The 24,199-nt window shown below is 38.3% G+C and overlaps 1 long non-coding RNA gene across 1 annotated transcript in view; it reads left to right on the top strand.

The window, feature by feature from the left end:
- Nucleotides 1-19,159: 19,159 nt before the first annotated feature.
- Nucleotides 19,160-24,199, top strand: part of LOC121673403 — a 32,146-nt gene continuing 27,106 nt past the window's right edge. The window contains exon 1 of the long non-coding RNA XR_006019203.1: nt 19,160-19,228. This is a non-coding gene — a long non-coding RNA (uncharacterized LOC121673403). The remainder of the gene's footprint in view (nt 19,229-24,199) is intronic.

The raw sequence follows: 24,199 nt of genomic DNA, 5'->3' as shown, positions 1-24,199 counted from the left end.
ACAGACGTTACTGCCAGTATAACGTTTCCCATTGAAGAAAAGATTCTCTTTTTCTCACTAATTTTTGCAATACTGGGCAAATATTTAACGTCAATACCTAGGTAGGTATCCACTGTTTCTTTTCTAAGTACCATGGAAGAAGAGAATATCACAATTTAGCATCCAAACCCGGAGCTCTGTCACTGGGGAAGAGGCCTGAAAATTGATAGAAAGCTGGCACCAGCACAGAAAGCTGGTCACGGGAAATCTCTACGTAGTCACTTGCGCACTATTTCTGCCCATGGGTCCAAATCCAGCAGAAAGAACACCAGCTCCAGACTCAGAGCTCTTTGGGCAACCGGATCCCCAATTTTAATGTAAGTCCTGATTTATTACCTTAATTCTACCTGAGCTTCTTACATAACTACATGGCTTCAGGATGCAAACTGGCTCATCCCTTTCTGGTTTACCAGAAACAACAGATGAAAGTAGAGCGTAGCTGAATACATAAATATGCCCAGAGTGCATCTTCAGGATCCTTTCTATGGCATTTTTTTCATGGAAAATGAGCATTCTTTTGAAGAAGTGCTGAACTAGCAAAGATAATAGCTGCAGGCTGGAAAGCCACAGAGGCCAACAGCAGCACAACCGCCCAACCAGTTAAACTATTCTCCTATAACAAGAGCACAGTATAGATTTGATGGAATGGGGTAAATGCATGACTAGGAATAAGAAGTTTCTTGGCTATTATGGATCTCTTCAGATAAGAAAGTATGTATTGACTGTTTGACTGGGGAAGCTTCATGGGACACTTTTTTCTCAAAGACACCAATTGCCATTTTTGCTGTTCGAATTGTTATGATTTAGTAGAAACTGTCAAACAGCTCAGCAAGACACAAAACCCAGACAGAACATGCACTTTGCCCTAAAAACCTTGAAATCTAAATGAGACAAGCAATGCTGTCCAGACCTATAATGTACTAGATCCCCCACCAAAAGACATTAAGGTCAAACATTACAGTGCTTTTTGTTTGTTTGTTTCTAAAACAGCATTTAGGTGGTTGATTAGCATTGTAGAGCAGTTACTCCATCACTTATGTCATTTGTACTTCACATACTCAGTATACAATGAAGGTATAAACTGCTTTAGAAAGAAAAGTATGTGTAGCAAGCAACAAAATACCTCCTTCATTTTAATTGTATGACCACAGCAAGGTTTCATTTCCTAACATTCAGCCTTCACATCTATACTGGTTTTAAGCTATGTTTTAGAAATACAGAAAGCACAAACACTAGTCAGAAAAATAAAATCTGAACAAGTGTACACAAAAAGAATGATTTTTATTGGGATCTTCTTTTTTTTAATATTCCCCCACACACACTATTTTTGAAATTAATTTGGTTTGGGGTTTGTTTTGGATAATTTTAGACCAAAATAAATATTTATACATTTTTAATCATTTCTGCATACATTTCACAGTAAATCCAGAAAATATGCCATTTTAATGGACACACTGAACAGCTAACTACCAGGAGAAATCAAGCCTGTCCAACCTATACACGTGCAATTTCTTAATGCAAACATAGCAAGAGCTATAGGCTAAGCGTGTGCAACAGTAACAGCAAAGTTAAGGACACTAAACTCCCTTACATGATAAGGCAAGCTTGAGGTTTGCTTTGATCCATAAGAGATGAGTTGTAAAAAGCACTTCTGTTCACTTCTGTTCCCCTGCTCAGAAATGAAGAATTCCTTTTGCTGCATTATGCATAACATCATTACAGACAAGGTACAAGTCAAGAGCAAGTGGTTCAGATATCCTACCAGCATACTAAAATAGCAGTGGGACTATAAAATTATTTAGGTACTATATTACACAGCTCTTCTTTAAATACCACTTACGCTGCCACATTTGCCAGGAATCTTTCTTTTTAAGTGTTCTAAATGTAAAGTTTCTGGTATCTGTTCCCTGGGGGCAACTTCAACTAGAATAGGCAGGTTGGTACAGCAGATGACTATCTGCTCCATACAAACTAGGTCTGATGTACTCTGTAGTGATAAAAAGCTCCTTATCTGTTTGGATTCCAACCTAAAGGCAATTGCCATCCAAATCTTACAGTGAAAGATAATGTGGTGTAATTAAAACTCACAACCTACAGATACAGCGTGCCAAACATCACTTGCTTTAGTCAGTACTGGACATTTTGGTTGCAAATTTACTGTGAAGATTTTTGTAAAAAAAGAATAAATCCTGTTTAGGCCTTTCCCTTTCCTTTTAACATTCACAGCCTCTCTCTCTCTCCCTCTCTCTCTCTCCCTTTCCCCCCGCCTCCTTTTCTCTTCTCAGATACACTAGCGAGACACATTTAAAACACTTCATGAACATGGTCTATATATAACAGCCGTGGTTTTTGCATCCACTTGCAAACTTTCCCAAATTTATTCTAGGCACTTGAAGAATGACAGTTCAAACATTCAATGGAGATTTACTCAATTTTAGCAATAAAATTTAAAATCCAATTTCCACTTAGCATGCCAAAGCCTCGCACAATTTTTATGTGCTATTGAACTGGGTGAACTGGTAAATTAAACTGTGATTGAGAATGTTCTCAAACAGTGGGACGCAGTTGCCTCTGGGTGTATGTGTGGTAACATTTTAGTTCAGATCAGGATGCGCTACTAAAGCAAATCTCCCAGTAGTTCCCACTTCCTGCACTTTGGTTCACATCATGTTTGGAATGTGCAAAATGAATTCCTTTCAGATAAAAATAAACCTGGAGGAGCAGTCTCAGTCTCAGAGGGTATCTAATGCACTTTGACTGCTAATGGGCCTTCTGTCTGCAGAAGTAAGCTAGAGCTAGGCAACAGTAAAACTGAAATGCAAAGACTGTAAATGCCAGTGTGGATGTGATCCTCAGCAGCAGATGTTTTCTGCCATAGATCTGTTCTTATTGGGCCTTCTCCTAATATAGGCATTTCCTAAATTGTCAAACCATTTCCTGGCACACTTTTGGCACTCCACACACATGCCATCCAGCACTCATACAAAAATTTCCCAAACCAGCTTGGGAGTATAAATATTCCCAGGACCATTTTCAACAGGCACTTTTTCATGCAGTCATCTAATTTCAGAGAACGATGGAATTTATTAGAAGCAACATGGTTTGTTTTCTAGTCCAGCAGCAGAGCCTGGGAACATTTTCAGGCACTTCTAATTCATTGGTATAGTGGTCCCTCACTACCATGCAGTTGTTAGTCTCTCATGCAGAAACCAAAGAGTGGACACTTTGCTCTCCACCTCCTTCCTCAGGTCCTTCAGGCAAAGGTAAGAATGACTGCTGCAATAAAGAAAAAAGGAGCCATGTGTAGAGCACCTCATGTCATATTCAGCTATTTTTTTCAGTGTTTCTATTATTCTTTCTCAAATCAACACTCTCTGACAAACTTATAGCTGTTAAGTCACTCTGTTAGTTGCTGTGAGGGAGGTCAGTTCAGTCCATTCAAATATTTTGACTTCACCGTACAGAATTACAGAATGAAAAACATAACCAACCATACTTAAGAACTCGGGGATTTTCAAATGGGACTTGGAGTTATCTGTGTCCTCAGAGTCCTGTATGGACTAATCATCCTGCTCACGTCAGAAACAATACTGAGTTTTCAGTACACAGGCTTGCAAGACTAGCAAACTTCTACTAATTCTCAGTGGTCCTTCCGTGGTAATCAGGAGCTTCCCATTTGCATAGGCCTTTTTTGAAAGGTCTGAGCCACACAGATGTTAACACCCAATGAAAACCTCCCCAACTGGTAATACTCATTTATATTCACACTTTAAACTGTCTCCACACTGCCAAGGTTTGGTCTCATTATGACTCTCCTGGTGCCATCATGTACCACATCCATCCCACAGTCCTTCATAGTGCCCTATTTAACACTTCCTCAGCCTTTTGCCCAAAAGTGAGAAGCCTGACCCATCTCAGCCTTGCCACAGAGCGCTGTATCCCCCATGACAGCCTGCTGCTACTCACCCTGCAGTCACCATAGTGGGCTCTCCAGGCCCTTGGTTAAGTGCCTCAGATGTGATGCCTTTGAGATGGCACTGCAGACCTCTTCGTTTTGACAGACATTTGAGATGGACAGAAAGAAGAATGGTCTAGAGAGCTGAAACATATACTACATATCACGAGTCCCTGAGATCGTTATTTAGTTTTGTAACTTTGAATAACTAGTAGAGTTCTAGGAAGCATGGGATGGGATTTGGTATGCTTTTTGAATCACATAAATGACATTTGTCAGCTTGACGTAGGGGCGCACTTTCAGCAATGCCTGAGGGACTTGGGAGCACAAGTCCCACTGACTTAATTAACGAAGCACATTAAAAAAAATAATGAAGGTGCTCATTTCCAAATATTTAAACCCAGGTTGAAACATAGGTGGTTTTCATTTAATTATATAGCTGACATTTGTTCATCCTGTGAAAGATAATGTCAGCATTTAACTATCTGTTAGCTGTTTTTATAACTCTCTTAATAAATTATCTTGTTCCAATTTTTTCCTTTATCTGTACTACCACTGTTACTGAGAATTGATTGCCATAGAGGCAGCTTATTTTTTGTATAAAGTACTTGATTTAGTAGCAGTAGTTATTTAACAACTAGTAATTATTTTCATTATGTGCTGGCTGCTTCTCATATTTATATTTTGATGCTGCTGCAGGAAACCCTTTTCTATTTAGACGGGGGAACCTATATATTTATACAGCCAGGAGATTCTGACCCATAAGCAGGTCTTTTCTATTCAGCTCCTAACCATTCATGAAGGAATTCATTAAATTTCAAAAGAGAATAGGAAAACAAACTGGCTTCTCCGGAGTAGCAAACGGTACAATTACAAGAACTCTATTTCAAGACAGACATAAAAAGCAATCATAAAGAATAGTAAAAATCATACTCCAGATGATTGTTTCCCATCCAGATGATGGGAAACAATAGGCTCTGTATTGTGTATATACTCACTTCTTCATCTTGTAGACTGATGACAGTACAGGACGTGAGGCTGGAATTTAATCTGGAAGTTGTCATACATGACTTCAAGGTCATTATTATCTGTTTAATCTACTGAAGTACTAAAACACATTTATGCAAAACTACGTAATTCGTTAAGAAATGCAGGATAGTGAGACCACCCCTCATGTTACTTATATACTTGGGCAGAAACACAGGTATCCCTGGGTTTGCCATATCATTATAGGACATTGCCACATTCCTCCAGAGGACAGTTCAGAGCAGAAGCAAAAAAACCCCTATGTCAACCTGCAAAACATTGGAAGCGTTTTTCAGGAGGCCCAGATGCAATTCCATGTGAGGACAGGAGGGGGCTGGAACAAAAGAGGAAAGAGGAATGCTGTTCTTCCTCCCCTTCCTGTGGAGCACAGCCCAAGTTGCTTTGTACTGCCCCTTTATGAAGGCTCAGCCTTTCTGCTGCCTCTGTATGGGAGAAACTTTACAGAGGCCACAGGAGAGACACAGGTTTATATGAGAGATGCAAGGCTAGCAAAACCAGCACAATGCGGCATCTCTCGGTGCATCTGTGTGGCCACGCAGACACTCTGCCTGCCTCCACGTGCCTTGGCCAAGCCCAAAGCAAGCATGGAGTTACACCAAAACCCAGAGGGGACACAAACTGTCAGCTGACACCAGAGGGCCTGGGCCTGCTGCACATTACAGTTGTAGACCTGTGTTTTGTTTGCTGCAGTAGTCAAGCTTAGACAGGATGTAAGCATGTCCTAGATACGCTGTTTCCATTTTCTGTTTCAAGGATGTACCATGTCCTGAGTTTTCCTACAGAACTGTGCCATGGGAAATTAGGAAGCAACTTAGCTCACTACATGATGTAGAGCATATACAGCTATTTTGCATCTCCTCTTGACAAACTGGATTTGTTTGCTTGTTCTGCCTTTCTCAAAGTTCAATCATTCTGCTCAGCTAAAACTCCCTTAAATACACCTCAGTTTTATTCTCAATGTAGACTGCAAGATTGCAAAAGGGATGAACAGGAGGCTTTGCTGCATCCAGACCTATTTGAAACTCAGCAGTTTCCATCCTCAGATTTTTATCAGTGTCCTCGGGTTTAGTTTCTAGGGGGTTGTCTCTCATGAAACTCAGTTTGAACTCCAGGCTTAAATAAACCAAAATAGCTCCAAGTGTAGCACAGTAAGAAAAAACCCTGAACCTTGGCATGTTAGATATATGTGGCCATAAATCAGTCAATATTCACTCAAAATTAGCCAGAAGTTTATTTGAAAGGTTCACAACTTTAGCTAACCTTTATGACAAAGCTGGCAGAGTTTTCAGAATGTGTGGGTGCAGGTTTTATAATACAAGCTTTCACACCTCAAGTCATCACCTGCACTGTGCACTCTGTACATGCATTATAAAGCAAGCTCTGGTTCTGGGCTCTTTTACTATGAGATAAGACAGATACTCCAGCCCCTTGGAGTTGAGTTACATCTCTGAAAAAACATCCTGCTTAGAGCATTTATATGCTCTTCTTAAAAGAATGACTTGAATTTGCAATGAAATTCAAGCCTATTCAGTGGATCATAATTCTCAGAACTTCAGACTTGCTTGTTAGACCATAATTCTCAGGAGCAGAGTGTGTATTTGGACTGGCTTTTTTATATAAATATGCCAACTCCAGGAAAAGGAAATAGAAAGTTTTAAAACTAAAACCAACATCACAGATTTAATTTGACTGCAAATACTCTTAGATATAAAGAATATTCTCTAAAAGCATGATGATTTCAGTTAAGTCCTTACTTTAACTTTCACGTTCATTTTTCTAGAGAAAATTGTTTCATTTTCAGAATGAACTTGCCTTTGCAGCTGCTTTTATGCCTGCAGCTTTGTGTAATCTGGAGTTCCACTTATTGAAGGCGGATGTTCTCTTGAGATTGGTCTCTCTCAGTTCCACACAACACCCACTTGACATTTGCTGAGGACAAGAAATAAGGCAAAGGATATAATATGGTTAAAAGTCAAAAGCTATAAATACTTTCAGCCTTTGAAACATTCAGCATCTTAATATGGTTACATACAAAGTTCAAGTAAAAAGCACTCAAGGTTCATTTTTCATGTGCTTAGTTTGTGCTCTGAACTAAAATAATATTCAGAGTTTGATTTGCTGATCATTTAATATATTTATGAATAGATATCAACACTGAAATGTGAAATCAGATTAATGTCTCTGCATTAATGTTAGGATTTTCACTGCTCTTGTAGCAGTTTCTCACATTGGCCAAAAACTACTCTAATAAATCTTTTATTTTTTCACAAACTGAGATGGCTGTTAACCATTCACCAACACTCAGATCTACAAATAGTCAAATATCCATCTTTTATTCCTCTTAAAATCAAAATAATTTAGGCATCTTTAAATTTAAGTCCCTTAATATCTTTCTGGATGCAAACTCTCAGTTCCTGAATAAAGGTAAGGAGAAAAATAGTGAGGTTGGTAGAGTCAAGCACAGAGAGGGAACCAAGGCTAAGTGCAAGAAAGTTGTGGAGCACTGACGAATGGATTACATTATCACTGTTTGCATAACATGAACATTCCCCTTGCACACATGCACAATATGCAAAAAAGAATGTGAAAGATGGTCAGCGGTGCCTATTTAACCTTGGTCCCAATTTGATACCAATTTACCCTGCACCCACAGTGAAAGGGTCTTAGAGAAAGTGGCTAGACCGCAGATGTTTAAAGGCAGAGCTACACAAGGCAAATAGCCAGGGAAATTCTCTTGGGCCCTAAGGGGAAAAAAAGACAGCACTCATCTAAATTAGGTGGAGGTGTAAGTCATCCAGCAGGTGGGTGTGAGGAGGGAGTGGCTCATGCCTAAGTCTCTCCCTAAGAACCCAGCTGTCTACTGCCAGCACACTGCAAAGGTATTTAGGTGTCTACCACCCCTTCCAAGAAATTCAATTTAGGGTCTATAATGCATCTAAGGTACCTACCTGAACTTTCGGTGTCATGGCCATCTTTCAAAATATTCTGGGAAAAAGAAATATCTTTTGTCCCTACATATTGTCAGAATCAATTCTTGAATTCTGGTACAATGTGGGAAATGATGGGCATTGTTTGAAGGGTAAATAGAAGCATTATATTCTTTGTGGTGTTAAGTAAGTTGTGCAACTTTGCTGGACTTGTGCCAGAGCTGAGCTCCAGTAGTTTATGGAGGAGCTCTTTTAGTTCTTGTAATGATAAAGCAGGCTAAATGAAGGAAGCATTCCTGTTTCTGGCAGGTACATTCCAAAACTGGCTGCATGAAATCCACTTCTGTGCAGATTCACCCTTGATAATATCTGAAAAAATATTTTTTTGTCAGCTACTGTATGTGTCTTTTCACTGGGTGAGGGTCTCTCAAAGATTCCTGGAATGTCTGGTCATGAAGTGACAGACCAAAGCTATTTGATCCCTCCATTCTCCTGTTTAAGATTGTACGTGCCATATTTAATACCAGTGATAAGATCGTACTTTCAGTTAAGCCGTGGCCATTGTACTTGAGAGTTAAGCATTTAACCACATAGTTTGTCTGGAGTGTTTGACAGCAACACTGCTCTTGGAAAGAGATTTCTGACAGAGATATCTTAGCCATCATTTTTATTATGAAACCAGGCTAGTGTCTCTCACTGAAAGCCATGCTAGGAAAAAAAAAAAAAATTATAATGAAGACGGTGAAAGGAAGTACACATCCAGTAGATGGCTGAGCAGCAAAAACCCACAAAGCTGAATCCCTGAGCAGCTGTTTTAGGAAGAAAATTCCTGGGTTTACTAATAGTGACTCAGTTCCAGTTCCTGTAAACGTGGAGAGCCCTACTTCAGTTAGTCTGTCAGTGTTGTAAATTCAATAGCATGCTCACAGCAGGTCAAATTGACATAATGTTAAAACACGGGTCACTCTACTATGCTAAGACTCCCAGTGCTACTGACACTAGCTGAGATGACCTGGTACTTGCATACCAGCAAGTGACACATTTTTAGAATAAGTCTCCAATATAAAGGGCTTTTGTGAGGGGAAAAAAAAGCTAATTAGTTACCTCAGCAGAGCAGTAGGAGGAATAGAATTCATTGTTTCTGTGAGACCACAAAAGTGCCTGTAAGGCTTTTTTTTTGTTTGTTTTTAATATATCTATATTGAAGCAATTTTTTCCTCAGTCTGGGTATGTGCAGTCTAAATCATTTTCTCCATATAGTAATTTTACTCTGCTGAGAGGCAGCATCACCTGGGGAGGGCTAAAGAACTGTATAAAAGCGAAGTCATTTTCTATGTCCAGTTTTCTTAAAAGCTTGATAGTGCCCCTTTTTATCAGACTTTGTTTATTTGTTTGCTTTTGATTTCAAAGACTTTTTAACATATTTGGACAGAAAAATGAAAACAGCAAGGGTTTGATAATTGCAATCTTTTGCAATCAAATTTATGACATTTATAAATATAGATGCATGGATTAAAATTCCTAGACAATGGAATATTGTTATTGGCCAACATCCTAGGCTGCATACCTGGTATGCTGAGGTATAATCAAGCATTGGGTAGGGTTTTATGTGTGAAAGCAATGCTTGACTGGATTTAAATGGTTTTGATTGGAGCCGATATGATGCATAGTTGGACATAATGTTCATAATTGCCTATTTTTCTTGGCAAACAACAAGGTGCTTGATGATTGCTCTCTGAAATGTTCACATCTATTTCTTTGTGAAGTGTACCACAATTTAACAGGAATTCTAAACAAGTGTGTGTTGTAGTCCTCTGACTTTGAGAGAATGCACTCCTTATTGACTTAATGTCCTCATAACAGCAGAAGTGAATGTCTCCTACGTCAAAGTTGAATCTTGATCTGGTTTGAATGGCAATTTCCACAAATACCTTTGCTCTTTGTATTGTACTCATCTTTTTTCTACACACGCCCTAATAACCATCACCAAAATTCAGTCAAAACTGCAAGCACTCTCACGTGTGTTTCTCAGGCAGACTATTTTATCTTTTTTCATTGGTGTTTGACACAATCCAGAGGAGGTGTTTAGAGATAGGCATCACAGAACTATAATGACTCCAGCCAATTTTACACAAATGTGCACATACACACACATTTTTGCTCCCCAAGACACAGCTCTGCTTCAGAAAGGCTAATGTACGCTACCTTCCTTGCAAAACGTCTTTCCAGGTTTAATGCAGAAACATTTTCCAGACAGGAATTAAGAGAAAGACAACTGTAGTCCTCTTCAAGCAAGGCTCCTACCATTGCAGCGACCCTGTAGAAGTACTTACAGGCCCTCTACAAATGTTGAGGATTCAGGAAGTCTTGCCTGTTCTGTTTTATTTTAGGTTTCTTTCAGAATGATCTGAGGTCTCTATTGTGTTTATTCACATTTGCCTCCTTGGATGTACCTCACAATGCTGTGATAAGAGGATTCCTCATTCACATAAATCTGCCACCTGTAAGATAGTGAAATGACTGCAATCAGGATACATGATCATTTTTTCCCCCCAATCCTCTCTGATAGCAGCTCTCAGTACTATTTGTTTCATCTCTCTTTTACATGCCCTTTATTTCACTTACATTGATGTCCTTAGTCCATGCCAGCCTGCTTTCTTGATCCCCTGCTCCAGCTTCTTCTCCCAGAACTGAAAAAACAGCTTACCAACTGTCCTACCCAGTTTAGTACAATTCACACATTTTTCCCTGAGTTTGGACAAATCGCAGGTGTTTCCAGAGAGACAATATTTCACAGACCTTTGAGTTGGCTTGTGCACGTAGTCGTATCAGTCAATCTTTGATATAAATGCGAGAGCCCCAGTAGACACAGATGTCAGAAAGGATTCAACACCATAAGAGATTGCTCATGTGCAAAGTTGCTTGAGGAGAAAAGTTCCACTCAGGATTTGGTGGGACCTTGGCACTGAATAATCAGATATTACACATCTATTATGCTTCTCATAATATGTAGGCAGAAACTCAGCATCTCTCCCCTACCTTCATAACTTAGAAGTTGCCACTTCCAGGGCAATGTGTCACAGGGTTTTGATAATTTTCTCATTTTTCATACAAGAGAGGCTATGGGGAGAGCTGACATGTAAAACTGCCCCTTGAGCAGAAGAGAAAAACCTGCCCGGCTGGAAAACCAGATCTCCTATTCTTATGAGAGAGCATAAGACATCACACAGTCCATCTCTTAATGAGACAATCAGTCTGAGCATCAGAGAAAGCCAAACATTCCTCAAAAAAAAGTCATTAAATTTCTACTGCTCTAATGCAAGGACTTCCTGAAGACTCTACCCTAATGAAGAGAAAGCAAGCAGACTGTGAATTTTACAGCATAAAAAGCATCGGTCTAAAATGATGGAGGAGACACCATTAGGCTCCTGAAAAGATGGCAGTCAAAAGCAGTATTTCTGGACCATTGCCGGTTCACGAAGAACTGGGAGGCATTGCTGGCTGGGGTGCAAGAGCCATAGACTGAATGTCCCTCTGTGTTTCCCAACAAACAAACTTGCTTCCACACAACCCAAAATGATGAGCTGACAGAGGGAAATGTCTTTTTTGTCTCCATAATATTCCTGTTTTTAGGCCACCTGTAGGGAAAGACGAAAGTCCCTGTTGTGTGGGGAGGAATTATTTCTTCAGCTAGCAGTGTGCTGGTGCCCCCACACCATTTAGAGTATTTAGAGTGTGCATTTAGCTTTGCTAGAGTTGCTGCATTTATGGTACATTCCTCAGTAGAGCTGGGGAGAAGGAACGAGTTCCTAAAACCATCTAGTAATATAATTTCTAATCATATAGCCAGAGAAACTTCATGAAATTTACTTATGGTAAAGCTGAAATTCAAACTATAATCTAAAATTCAGCAAATTTACCCTTTAAAAGACATGGACTTCACAGCCTTTCCATACTGGGATTTGGGTGATCTGAGATAGCTCTGTTCCAGTAGACCCTAAAAGCAATCAAATATTCCCCCACTCATTTGTCATATTTTTAGTGTGTGATAAATTAACACACTGAGAAAATTGAGCAAACCACGTTTGCTAGTGGTTTTAGACCTGCTTTCTTAAAGAGGAGTAAGAAGCTGTGCAAATACACTTGCTCCAGTGTGGTAAAGATGGTTGCAAATCAGATGGTTCAAAGCTAAGAGTGTCTACATGAGTTTACCACTGATTTAAGTTAATTAGTTTAATGAAAAGGTACAGATTTGCATAAAGATGAGCTTTCACCTTTCCTGCTCCCAAACAGCTGTGCTTAGTTCTGTGTTATGGATAAAAGGCAAAGGAGGAGAAGGAGAGAAGTGTCTTTGAGATAATCTTATTGGAAAGAAAGAAAACAAATGTATGCTGTGCTTACTCCAGCTAGTCTCCACCCCAGGAGTAATAGTTTGAAGTGAGCTTTTATATAAACAATAAACAAGTTATTCCTGGAGCATTTGCTTTGAGCTAAGACTGTGTGTAAGGGATTGGCTTTGAAATTGCTGTCAAAGTATCTACCTTTCAAAATTAGACTTTGCATCTCAGGTTCATTAAGATAGCCTTGAGCAAGAGTCTTTTATTCAACCTTTCTTTAAAGGTATGAAGCGTGAATTTGATAAGCAAAAATAACTTGAGTGCAGAATGTCTAAAAATGGAGGAATTAACCACAGTGATGTTTATGCAGCCTAGGAATGGATTTCAACACATCTCTTTAACACCTATCTTCTTGCGGTAATCTCTCCTTCCTGTTTGTATACTCTGTTCAAAAGATTAAAATTAAGGCTTCAAAATGGGGAAAAGATAAAATGGGATCTCTAGTACTGGTGCACATCTCTTGTGAATCATTTGCCAATTTTTCTCCACAGAGAAGACAAACCTACCATCTTGTCCAAAGTTCGAGATATGTACTTGATAAGATTTTATTTTCTCCTCCGTTCTTCAAGTCAGCTTGAAATCAATCACTTGGACAAGATGCAAATTATTAATCTTGGATAAGGCTTGTCATGAGTACATGGAGCAGATATATATGTGCAGTAACAGCAAATCACACTGTTCCTGAGAGCATTTGATAATATTATAAACCAGGGCTTTCCATGGATAGTTATGAACAAGTACTGTCTGTGTACAATTCGACAGAAACCCCAGAGGAAAAACTGTAAAGAACATAAGCATTAAAACAACAAAAGCAGAATAAATAACTGAGTGAATTTCTTGAAGCATTAGTAACTTGATGGCATCTACTTATTCACAACAAAGCCAGGACAAGTTCAGTGTTTTCTGCTGCTGCACTAAATAAAAAGTTGATGCTAAGTCTCAATACTTAAGAACAAATGACAAACCTTTAGAAAGTGCTCTAGTTCTAAAATGTCAAAAAAAAAAAAAGAAAGTGATTTTCAAATCACATAGTGTAGTGTTTTCTTTTAAGGGAACGTGATCTCTGGTACATTTAATAAAAAGCTGCATAACAATTCTTCTTTAATTCCCTGTGATTTCACCTTAGAAATGACTGCTCTACTTCATTCACCTGCCATTACTTCTAATCACAAACATATTAAGTTATAAAAAGGAGACAAATCAAGTTGACAAATAATTTTTAAACATTTCTGGAAGGTGAGAAAAAATGAGTGAAGAGATAAATTTTCAGCTTTGAAGTATCTATCTCATAATTTTTATATTTTAATTTTAAAGGCTATAAAACAATACCACTTTTCACAAAATGGCCCTCACTCTGTGAGTGACCTTAAGGTAAACAACCAAGCTACTAGTATAAGAACAGTTGTTCAAAATGACAGAATCAGGCTCCAACATTTCTCCAGCTGCCTTTAATTTCTCTTTCAGACAATCAAGTATTTCAGATAACTAGCATTTTGATATGTCTTTTGTGTTGTTTGCCTTCTTAATTAAAGAGAAAAATATATTGGCATTCTAGAGTCAAAGAAACACTTCTTAAATGAATCACTCTATTTAATAAAATGTCCCCTTGCAAACACTGTTTTTCTTGATAAGTGCATGCACAAATAAAAGGATGGAAAAGAGTAATTGTTTGGTGGAGATGTAAGGGCACACAAAGTGGTTAGCTCTAAATAACCTGGTCATCAGTCCAACTAATCTGCTGTGGTTTGTTTTCACAGCTTTGCTCTGAACATCAGTGCTGATGGTCTGACACTCCCTGCAGAGCCTGAGAGCGAATGGTAAGTCAAGATACCAGCTGCACAATGCTTTACCTGCGATGCCAGAGATTTGGAGGAGGGAGAATAATAATTTGTAAAAACACTCGTAAACTTCACTGGATCTTTCTTTCTTTCTTTCTTTCTTTCTTTCTTTCTTTCTTTCTTCCTTTTTTTTTTTTTCATCCTGCAAACTTCTTGTCAAAGTTGCCAAATATATTACAAGGTCATTTAATGAAGTGGAACTCTTTTTTTCTTTCTTTCTAATTTTAAATCAAGCCTGAGGATTTTTTATTTATTATTATTTTAATTTCAAATCTGCAATGTTAATATGACAGATGAAGAGAATCCAATTGCTCTCAAAGGGGCTACACACCGCAGAAGATCCCTAAAGGGTCTGTGTTACCTATTCCAAAACCTGCTCATGCAACACTTCCAGTCCAGGACAATCAGCCTGATCACAAATCAGCCTCGACTCCAGCGAGACCAAGCTCATTTTCTGAGCCACACGATGCAAGAATTAACTCTGCAGAACCCTACCGCAGAGCTGATCCTGCCTTTGTCCTTGCTTTGCTGCTTGGTGAGATAAAAGCAGCCAAATTGCCTGAGTGAGATTTTGCAATCTATTCAAAGCAAAAGATTATCTGATAAGAGCTTCCTACCTAATTATGCTTTGAGGCCTGACCCTGTTTGGTGCTGAGTGTTTCCTGCTTAAGGTCCATCATCTTCCAGAGAAAGCACCACTGCTCACTCAAACACTGTGCTACTGCTGAGGTCAAATGGGACTATTACTGCTGTGACAGGCCTGTTCTCAGGGTGTATATGGCTGGTTTAGATGGCTTCCTACTCAGCATGTTACCTGTTATCAGTTATACTGACAGATCTAATTGTGCCCATTCATTGCCTATAATATCCTAAAAACAGCTGTAAAGGGGCAGGCAAAAAAACCCCACCTATCATATTCAACTGTAGCCAACAGCAAGTGCCTAGAGAACAGGACTAGAATACAGTTATAGTCCCCTTATTGACTTTCTCTTCCTCCATAAACTTGTGAAAGACAGCTTTCCTAAGCCACTCCATAACTTCACGTTGAATACTATAGGTATTTTTTTCCACATGTCTAATCACTTTTCTGAAACCAGGTAATCTTTCAATCCACAATAATTTAAGGTGCCGAGTTGCACATCTTGTCTACCATGGAGACAATCTCTCTTTTTTGTTCATTTTCAGCCTAACCCCTGCCAGTTTTATTTGTTTTCCCCTAGTTCTTGCATTAGGAGAAACATCAAATAAATTCTAACACAAGTTTTCTGGGCCATCCATTTTTTCCAGAAATGATTCATATCCACTTAAACAATTTCTCATACTGAAGAATCCTAGTCTATTTAGTTATGTGTTGTATTGAAGTCATTCCACGCCTCATCATTGCTGTCATCCTTTCCTATACCATTTTGAACTTTACTGCACTGGTTTTGACTTGCTATTCAATTGCCCATTCAGTGTATTCAGTGAGATACTTCTACACAGAGAGAAAATTTATTTTTCTTGTTTTGTTTAATAATTTAGGATCCATTTTTCTGTTAGTTGTTCTCTGTCCAGATAATTATGGCTATGTTGAAAGATACATGATCTAGGAGAGACCCCTAAGGGTTTTCACTTGATACATACTCCTAAGGAGAAAACGGACATTAATTCTCTACTCTTTACTTCTCACTTTTTAAAGTGGAACTTAGATATTCACCTCATGGTTCCAAATGGCATCTGATGTCCTTTTAGGTGCCAATAAGGTGTCCACTACAATGCTCATCTGTGCAGTATCTAACACCAGTTTGGATCTAATCCAAACTGCAACTGTAAATTCTAGGAGACACATGACCGTCCGAGTAATAGGTGTTGCAATGGCTTTTGCTGCCATAGCTTTAAATCTTGAACACAGTGAAAAAATTCATTTTATGACTAAACACAGGTCAACATGCTGCAACAGTGGGCTACTCATGACTCTGCCACAGATTTGTGATGTGCAGCAAGTATTCTTGATACCTTTCTTGTCTTCACATCCCAATCATCTCCTCAGTATTTGTCATGCCTTATAAATCTAAGGTCTTCAGGGTATAAACTTTTTTGTGTTATGGCTGTCTGTGACAACCCATACAGTGATTCTCGAGCTGTTGGCAAATCCTGGATGGAGCTTCAAGGTACTATTGCAATAACAAACATAAATAATAATGTGTATGAAAAATGTAAGACTGTGAACGACTTAGCATTGTTCACTGCTCTCTTTCATGATGCTTTCTATTAGCAGGAAGGAGCTTGATTTCTCTCACGTATAGAGAGACCCAGATAGATACTAGACTAGGCTTTTCTGCTATCTCAGTTAGAAAGGAGTCCTATCATGGCAGTCAGGCAAACTTATCAATCTAAGCATAGATTGGGTACTCACTTCACTGGGAAATACATGAGGATGGGACATTTAAGTTCCCAGGTTTTTTCCCTTGAAGCATTATTTAACACAGAAGGCAAGCCAGAATGATTAGATAGGAGAATACAGACACTGCTGCATTTACTTAACTGTGTGCGCATGCAAAGGAGGTGTATCTCTTTCTATAGCTATCACCTTGTGCCAGCCTCATCCTACCAGGACCCTCAGTTCAAGGATCTATATGTAAAATGAAGATCCAGAAAAAACAAAGAGAAGACTTTAATTTATTTATGTATTTACGTCATCAACAACATTGATGTATTCATTTACTTATTTAATGGCAGTAGAATGAGACCTGAATCAAAGTAAGCATCTAACTACTTGAGACCCAAGCCTGATCTCATCAACTACACTTTCCAAAAGACTCATCCAGTGTGCTTGGTGTCACCTGACTCCTGGAATGAGGTGCCTGATCATTTCATAGGAATGAGATTCTACTTCACTTTCTGGGAGTCAGTGGCTGCATTTTGTAAAGCTATGAATGAAAAAGGAAAGCAAAAGCAAACCAGAGATGTTTGAAGTTACATTTTCTAAGTTAGGATTTTTGTGTCAAAAAAGCAGGAGGCTTTTTGGCAATATGATCATATCTCATTCTATCAGATATAAAATCAGATTTTTAAATATATTAAATGTATAGTACATTACTTTTTTAACATTCATGGGTTTGATTAATGAAAAGTTTTTAATTCTACAAAGCTGAAAAGAAATAGTGTTTACAAGGAATTGTGATTTGTAGGTCAGTGGAAGATGAACACTTTCATTTTTTTATTGAGAGAGTTTCTATATGATCTCCTAAATTTCCTAGTACACTGCAGTGTAATATCTGGTTCTCAGATATGTTTTGTGACAGTTTAATAAGAGAGTGGAAGAAGCCATTTCTTGCTACAGTATTTTAGGAATAAGTTCACTCGTGCGCTGCCTAGAGCAGGGACGAAAAAAGGGATAATCTGTGTAAAAGAAGATCAGACACCCAGTGCTCATCCTGAAACTATTCCCTTTGTATTGAAGGCGTGTAAGTGCTGCTTTAATGAGCTCTGGGTAGAGGTATTAGTTTGAACAAAGTGTTACTGAACAGAGGCTGCAAATAATGTGCCATTAGCTGCACTTCCATGAGAGAAGCTGTTTGAAAAGTAAATAAAAAAAAAAATTATTCTAATGTGAGAGATTCAGCCTATGTGATCAAAAGATGCAAGTTTGACACTACATACTGAAAGTGAGACTCTGGCAGTAAGAATATTCAATAAGTCAGGAATTCTAGTGGGTTCTCTCTCTATATTGTATGGAAACAATTATGAAATTCAAATATTTGTAAATGACACCAAACTGCAGTCTTCAGTGTAATTTTTAGAGAAAATGAACTATCTTAATACTAAAAGTGCTCCTACCCTGCTGTTCAGAGAAAATGGGATAAGAAGTTCCTACAGTGTCAGCTGATTCCTGCTTTGTTGAACAATATTGAAATCAGCTTGATTTTCCATTGATGTTTTGTTTTTCTAATTCCACTTAAAAGAGTAAGTGCTGACAATGCAAATGCCAAGCTTATGGATAGAAGGGCTGAATTTACTGAATTGCAAAAAACCCTTGGCTTCATACAGAGAGTGGTTTGTTTGGGTTTCCTCTATTTTTTGGGTGGGTTTTTTTCTGAATTTTGACTGGAAAATAAGATTATGGATTGGAGATATTTGGGTCCCATGAGTGTAATTCTGGCAGCCAGTAACTGGACTTAAATAAACAGGAATGCAGCCTATAAAGCTCAGCCATGATATATGTCACTATTCAAACAATTTAGATGTTGTTTGGATCTACTTTGCTGTTTTTGCCATGTTTTATGGAAGAAATTAGGGAACACAGAGCCTCTCCATTTCAAAGTCTTCTGGTTTAATGTAGCTTTTCAGAAAAACAAGCTTCTCTTTTCAAACAAGTTGCGGCGAGCAAGGAGGGAGACAAATAAAATTGGATCTTAATTGGGTTTTGTTTCTCTGAGAAAGGAAGGGTGGCAGTGACAAAAGACTTAGAGCTGATCTAGGATTTCTGATCAGAATATTTATTTACCATTAATCTGCCATCGTTTTTGAAAGCAAAATAAAAATTCTCAGCACATAAGCAAAACATTTCAATATTAAGGAAATTTAATAGCTCACTCGACCTAAGGAAATATACACACACACAGACAATTCTTGAGAGTGAGGCCATCTCAAGCATAAATGAGAAATATTATTAGCTATCTGAATCTTTAAGAGGGTTAGGTTAAGGGAGAAGTTCCCTTTCCAACACTAAAAGTTAACGTGGTGTAAGAACAATTTCCCTCTGCCAAAGGAAAAATCATTGGTTTCATACTTGAAAGTTACAACATTAAATTACACTCACTGACTACAGTAGCCTAAGATCAGTCCCTAAGTGTCAACCATTGTGTAGTCTGTCGGTGTAAAGTAATTTTTCAATCTTTCAATTAAGTGCACTGTATAATTTTATGGCTTCAGTCTGAACGCATGGTTCATGCACAACTGTGTTAAACAATGACAGGAGCAGCCTGGAATGAGGAAGAGACTACAGGGAGGATCCAGTCTGACAATGAAGCTGACATAGCAAAGGTAAAAGAGGCTTAATGTCTGACAGACACCCATGATTTTTAATTATCCTTTCCCGCTGCTGATTGTTGCAATCCATCTCGCCCCCACATCTCTCCCTATCTCTACCCTCCTCTTTGTCGCATGCCTGCTCCCTCCTCTCTTCTCCACATCCTGAAATGCCCTTGCCTCTCTTTCCCTGCCTTTTCTTTGTCCTGTTTAACTGATCTCCACCTACCCATACCCCTATCAAACAAAATAAAAATGTTTGGAACTCACAGGGTGTTTCCTGACAGGCTGTTGCTCATTCCTTCCCTGTGACTCAACCCTTCTCATCCCCACTCTCCTCCTGTGTGGTGAGCCCTTCATTTCTGTGTTTACACCCTCTCCCTACACAGCTTTTGTATTTTCAGGTGGTAAACTCCTCAAGGCGAAGACCATCTGTTCCTTTACTATGCAATCAGACCTTTCCATGCATTAGCGTGTATTCAATACCAATTTAAATTACATGCATTTTCAAAATTAATGAGTATAGTTAGCCATTGTAGTACATAATGAACTTTATGGTATTTTTAACAAACCTTCTTAAATGGAGGTACATAGCCATAATGAGCAGCAGAGGATCACAATGTTCTCACATCATTCATGTACAGTAATAACTCTGGAAAATGAACATATCAAAGCTTTAGCAGATATTTCCTAACTTTACTGACTTACAGGAATTCTGGTATTCCAAACAGTCATAAAATTGGAAATATGACAGGAGACAGAAAGAAGAATTTAAAAAAAAAAAAACAAAAAAAAACCCCAAGCTGTTCTGTGGGTGGCCATGGGTGAAATTTACAAAAGTAATAGACAGACTCTTAGATGTCTATCCCACATTTTTTCCAACAGTTCAGCCTGTTTCTGATGTATTCAGCTTGTTGAGAAATGGGAAAGAAAAAAAAATGAAGAGTGAGAGAATGAACTCTCTAAAATATTTTGGGGACAGCCACAGTGATGGAGTGGGTGTATGGGCAGGGTGAAAAATACTATGGAAGTATTGTTGTACACACTCTGCTACAACTAACTGAGTATTAGGCACAATGAATACACTGTCAAGTATAATGACATCTTCCTCCTAACTGACACAGAAAAGCAGAGTCTTTCAGAACACATTATTACACTCTAAATCAGTCTCCTTTATGATAGTCATTACCTAAATATTTCACACAAGAGATTTATTCTATTAAGAAACACCGAAACTTATATAAAATTAATTATATTTTATTTAAGTTTTTTTATTAGTTCTGATTAATTAAAGTATTCTTGGACTTCAGTAACTTCAGGCTGTTTAATTATTCAAACGCAGGCTTTTGATTATTCCATTTCTTTGTCTATTCCATATATGTGGCTTCCCCTTTTTTACATGTATAGATTGTGCAAATATGAATAAGGAATAAGGTACCAGCTATGGCACATCTAACTAATAGTTGTACACCATAAAATTTAATCATATATGGAAATATTTCAGATGCTGCATATAATGTTTTAAGATCCTCCTAGGTGATAGTCACTACCTGACACAATGTTCTCATCTTACTGGTGCTTTTCTCTCTCTCCTTTTAGGCTCTGCAAACTTTCTCACATGCTGAAAGCTAAATTCACACATAGAGGCATTCTTTCCGCATCAAGTACTAAGATTTAATTGCTCAAAGAAATGCATATGAGTTGGGTATCTTTGGTCTATTCAAGGCACCTAACTTCGCAGACATGTACAGTGTGGCATTTTAGTTTATGAGCATGATTAGGGATTCAGCTCCCCCACCCTCTCATTGTCCAGATTGCTGAGAACCTGCCTCCCTAATATATCAATTGGAAAAAGGTAGTCACAGGATTTAGTCTAAATATTGTATATGGACACCATATCCAAAGGGGAATATAACAAGTTAACTTGATTCTCCTTTGGCATGTTTATAAGAAGATGCAGTATGTTCTGTAATTAACAACAAACAGCAGTTATTAAAATCCACATGTTGAGGGGGAAAAGAATCCCAGACATCTTCCACTGTTTTAACCAAAACATTTCCACTTTGATTTTTTATATCAATCTCTTCTGCATCTATGAAATTTTTGATAGTTCCATTCTTGAAACGTCTAGCTAGGAAATAGGGCTTCCTGGGAATATTGCACAAAGCCCTGACATAATTTTAAAGAAAAATAATCTGGTCTTGTATATTGCACTGCACAGAAGTATTGTAAACTATCACATAATCGAAAACCAAGGTTTTCTGCTTTTTTGCTTTAAAGGAAACAACTGATACAAGTCTTGAACTTTACCATGTCAGAGAGACCAGATTCCTTACTGTTGTGAAGACTGGCTGTTCTAAGGAGGCTGAACAAATCGATGATTTCTATGAAAATAATTTCTAGTGAAGAGATTTCCTCACTTGGATTTTCTCACTAGAGGAGAGAACTGTAAATTTAAAAGCAAAGATAAAAACCACTAAGGAAAAGAAGCAGAAGCATCACTGAAGAAAATCAAAACAAAAAAAGAAAAGCCTCAAAAAACACAGCACAGAAACAAATGCAGATCACTTCAGGGATATGCAATTACCAATGAAAAGCACTGTATTTTTTTTCTACAGTTATTTGTTTAGGGAAATAGCAGTAAGCCACTGTATTTTTAGGGAAGAACAAAGAGCTGCAACTAATGGTCCCCATGGAAGACTCCTGTAGACTGTAAAAGTCTGGGAATAGCTGAGTTCTTGACCATATGTGCAATTTTGTTGGATTAAACTTCGCAGCTATGAGAAGAAATGATCCCATAGGAATTACCTATATATACTGTCAATAAAGACTAAAAGGCTACTTCTATAAGACAGTCATTTGCATGTAGTTCAAAATGGCTTTTTATGAGAAGAACCTCACAAGAAAAAGCCACATTAGAACTCATGTTCCTGACACTGGTGAACTGAGATACTGGGACTTAGCAGTAAAATACTTGTTGTTTAGCAGTGACTACACAAGCTGAATGTCTGTTTTAAATGAGGTATAGATCTTATCAGTCAACTGTGTTGCTACTGTTGCTGCATTTGGGAAAATTACTTGGAATGAATTAAAAAAGAATGGTGTTTTGAATAGCTGTGACAAAGAAATCGATTAAACTTTGCACAACTTTTATTATAATTGATGCAAAATTAAATAAAAAATGTGGCCTCTGACACAGAAAGTCCTTAGCCACACAGCACTGGAAACTAAGGAGATACATAAAGCATCACTCTACGAACAGTAGGTAAAGATAAGTCTCTGGCTTGAACCAGCAGTTTTTCCTATAAAGCACATCTTTTAACAATGACAAGAGGGAAGTAACACTAGTCAGTGAAGCCTTGTATCCAGTAAAACTGATTTTTTACTTACTGCATCCAACTGTGCATGTCAGACTCTAAATGTATTTCATTTGGCAAAGCACTGGAGCTGTTATACTCTCTCTGAGCCAAATTCTGCCCTTGGCTTCAGGCACACAACTCCCATTGACTCCAGTGGAAGCTGTACAGAAGGAGATAGATTGTGTAAATTAGGCATGCTCTTGAGACGGTGGAGGGAGATTCACAGCTGAATCCCAGGATAGGAGTTCACCAAGGGCCAGCAGAGTCAATCTCACCAGTCAGTCCTTCCCAACTCATCAGAGCAATGGCTTGAAAGATCTATAAAATAAATAGCTCATACACACTGCTTGAAAAATAAAAGGACTTTCTCAGCTTTTGATGCAGGCCTTCCCTTCACTCATTACTTCAGAAGCAGTCCATCCTCAAAGAGTTTTGTTTCTGTACTGTAATTGGTGAGAGGTACTGCTATTTCCTCAAAATTGTTCCACCCACATCTGTCCAAGACCTTTCTTACCTATACAGCCATAACTCACATCATCCTGCCACCAGCTATATCCCTGCTTTTTTCCCTGTCCTAGTGCTGGTTATTCCCCTTGACTTTTGATGCTTGTTTGATGACTTCTGATTTCTTTTTCTTCCAGAATCAGAAGATTTAATTTTTTTATTTTCTCACAAGTTTAGAGTAACACATTTTGTGTCGTGAAAAGTTTAACAGATGGATGCTTTAACTTGGACCTCTCAGTTTAACCTGAGTGACAGGGAAAAGGCCTCTAAGCATAATGGAAACAAGCCCAGCTCACTGCAGTTCTCCCACACCCATTTCTTTCAGCAAAAAACATGCATCTGTTCTAAAAATCCCCAAAAGTCATGAAGAGTGCAGTAGACTTACAAAGAAACAAGTACCAGAACCAAATCAATAGCACCAATTCCAGTTTACATTTTTATGCACTTTCAGTGCAGAGATAAAAATTCTCCTTTAGGTCATACACACAGATCCATTAAAGGTCAGATTCTGCTTTGATATTCACATACCAGATTCTGCTTGTCTTGTAGATGAAACACATTTGTTTAACAAGCAGATGAGAAGGCTGCAGCCTAAATTTTATGGGTCTATTTAGTGTGTTCTTCTAAGGAAAAATATTTTTCTTTGTTATTTTTTATTTATAAATATTGTCCCACCAGAAGGACAAGATGTACTGGGCAGGTATTTGCAGAAAAAGAATTACCTTGTTAAACTAGCACAATGTAAATATGTTACAGACTTAGACCCGGAATGGCTTGTGAGAAAGATAAAGCATAATAAAAGGGAGATAAGAGTGTGATGGAAGAAGTGAGTGACTAAATGACTGATGTGTGTTGGGTTTCTAAGATACCAGATAGAACTGTATTTCTTGCGGTGATTTCTACAAGTTAGCAGCAGTTTGTTTGGGCGTTCCTGCCTCCAACTATCAGACCCTGCTCCATTTTCTAGCAGGGAAAGGGAGTGAGAGAGGGGAAGATCAATTTTCAGTTCTCCCACAATGACTGTTTTGGTCTCCAGAAAAACCCGTCCACCTCTTGCTGCTGACAGGAACCACTGTACATGTATGCTTGGTGACTCCATAACATTAGTGCCTGGCCTGTTATA

This window comes from Corvus kubaryi, unplaced genomic scaffold (genome assembly GCF_017639235.1).
Source record: "Corvus kubaryi isolate FWS band 111438036 unplaced genomic scaffold, C.kubaryi_AGA036_p1.0 65381, whole genome shotgun sequence".
NCBI classification, from domain to species: domain Eukaryota; kingdom Metazoa; phylum Chordata; class Aves; order Passeriformes; family Corvidae; genus Corvus; species Corvus kubaryi.
Note: the sequence above shows the minus strand (reverse complement) of the source record. Positions and strands in the feature narration are given on the sequence as shown.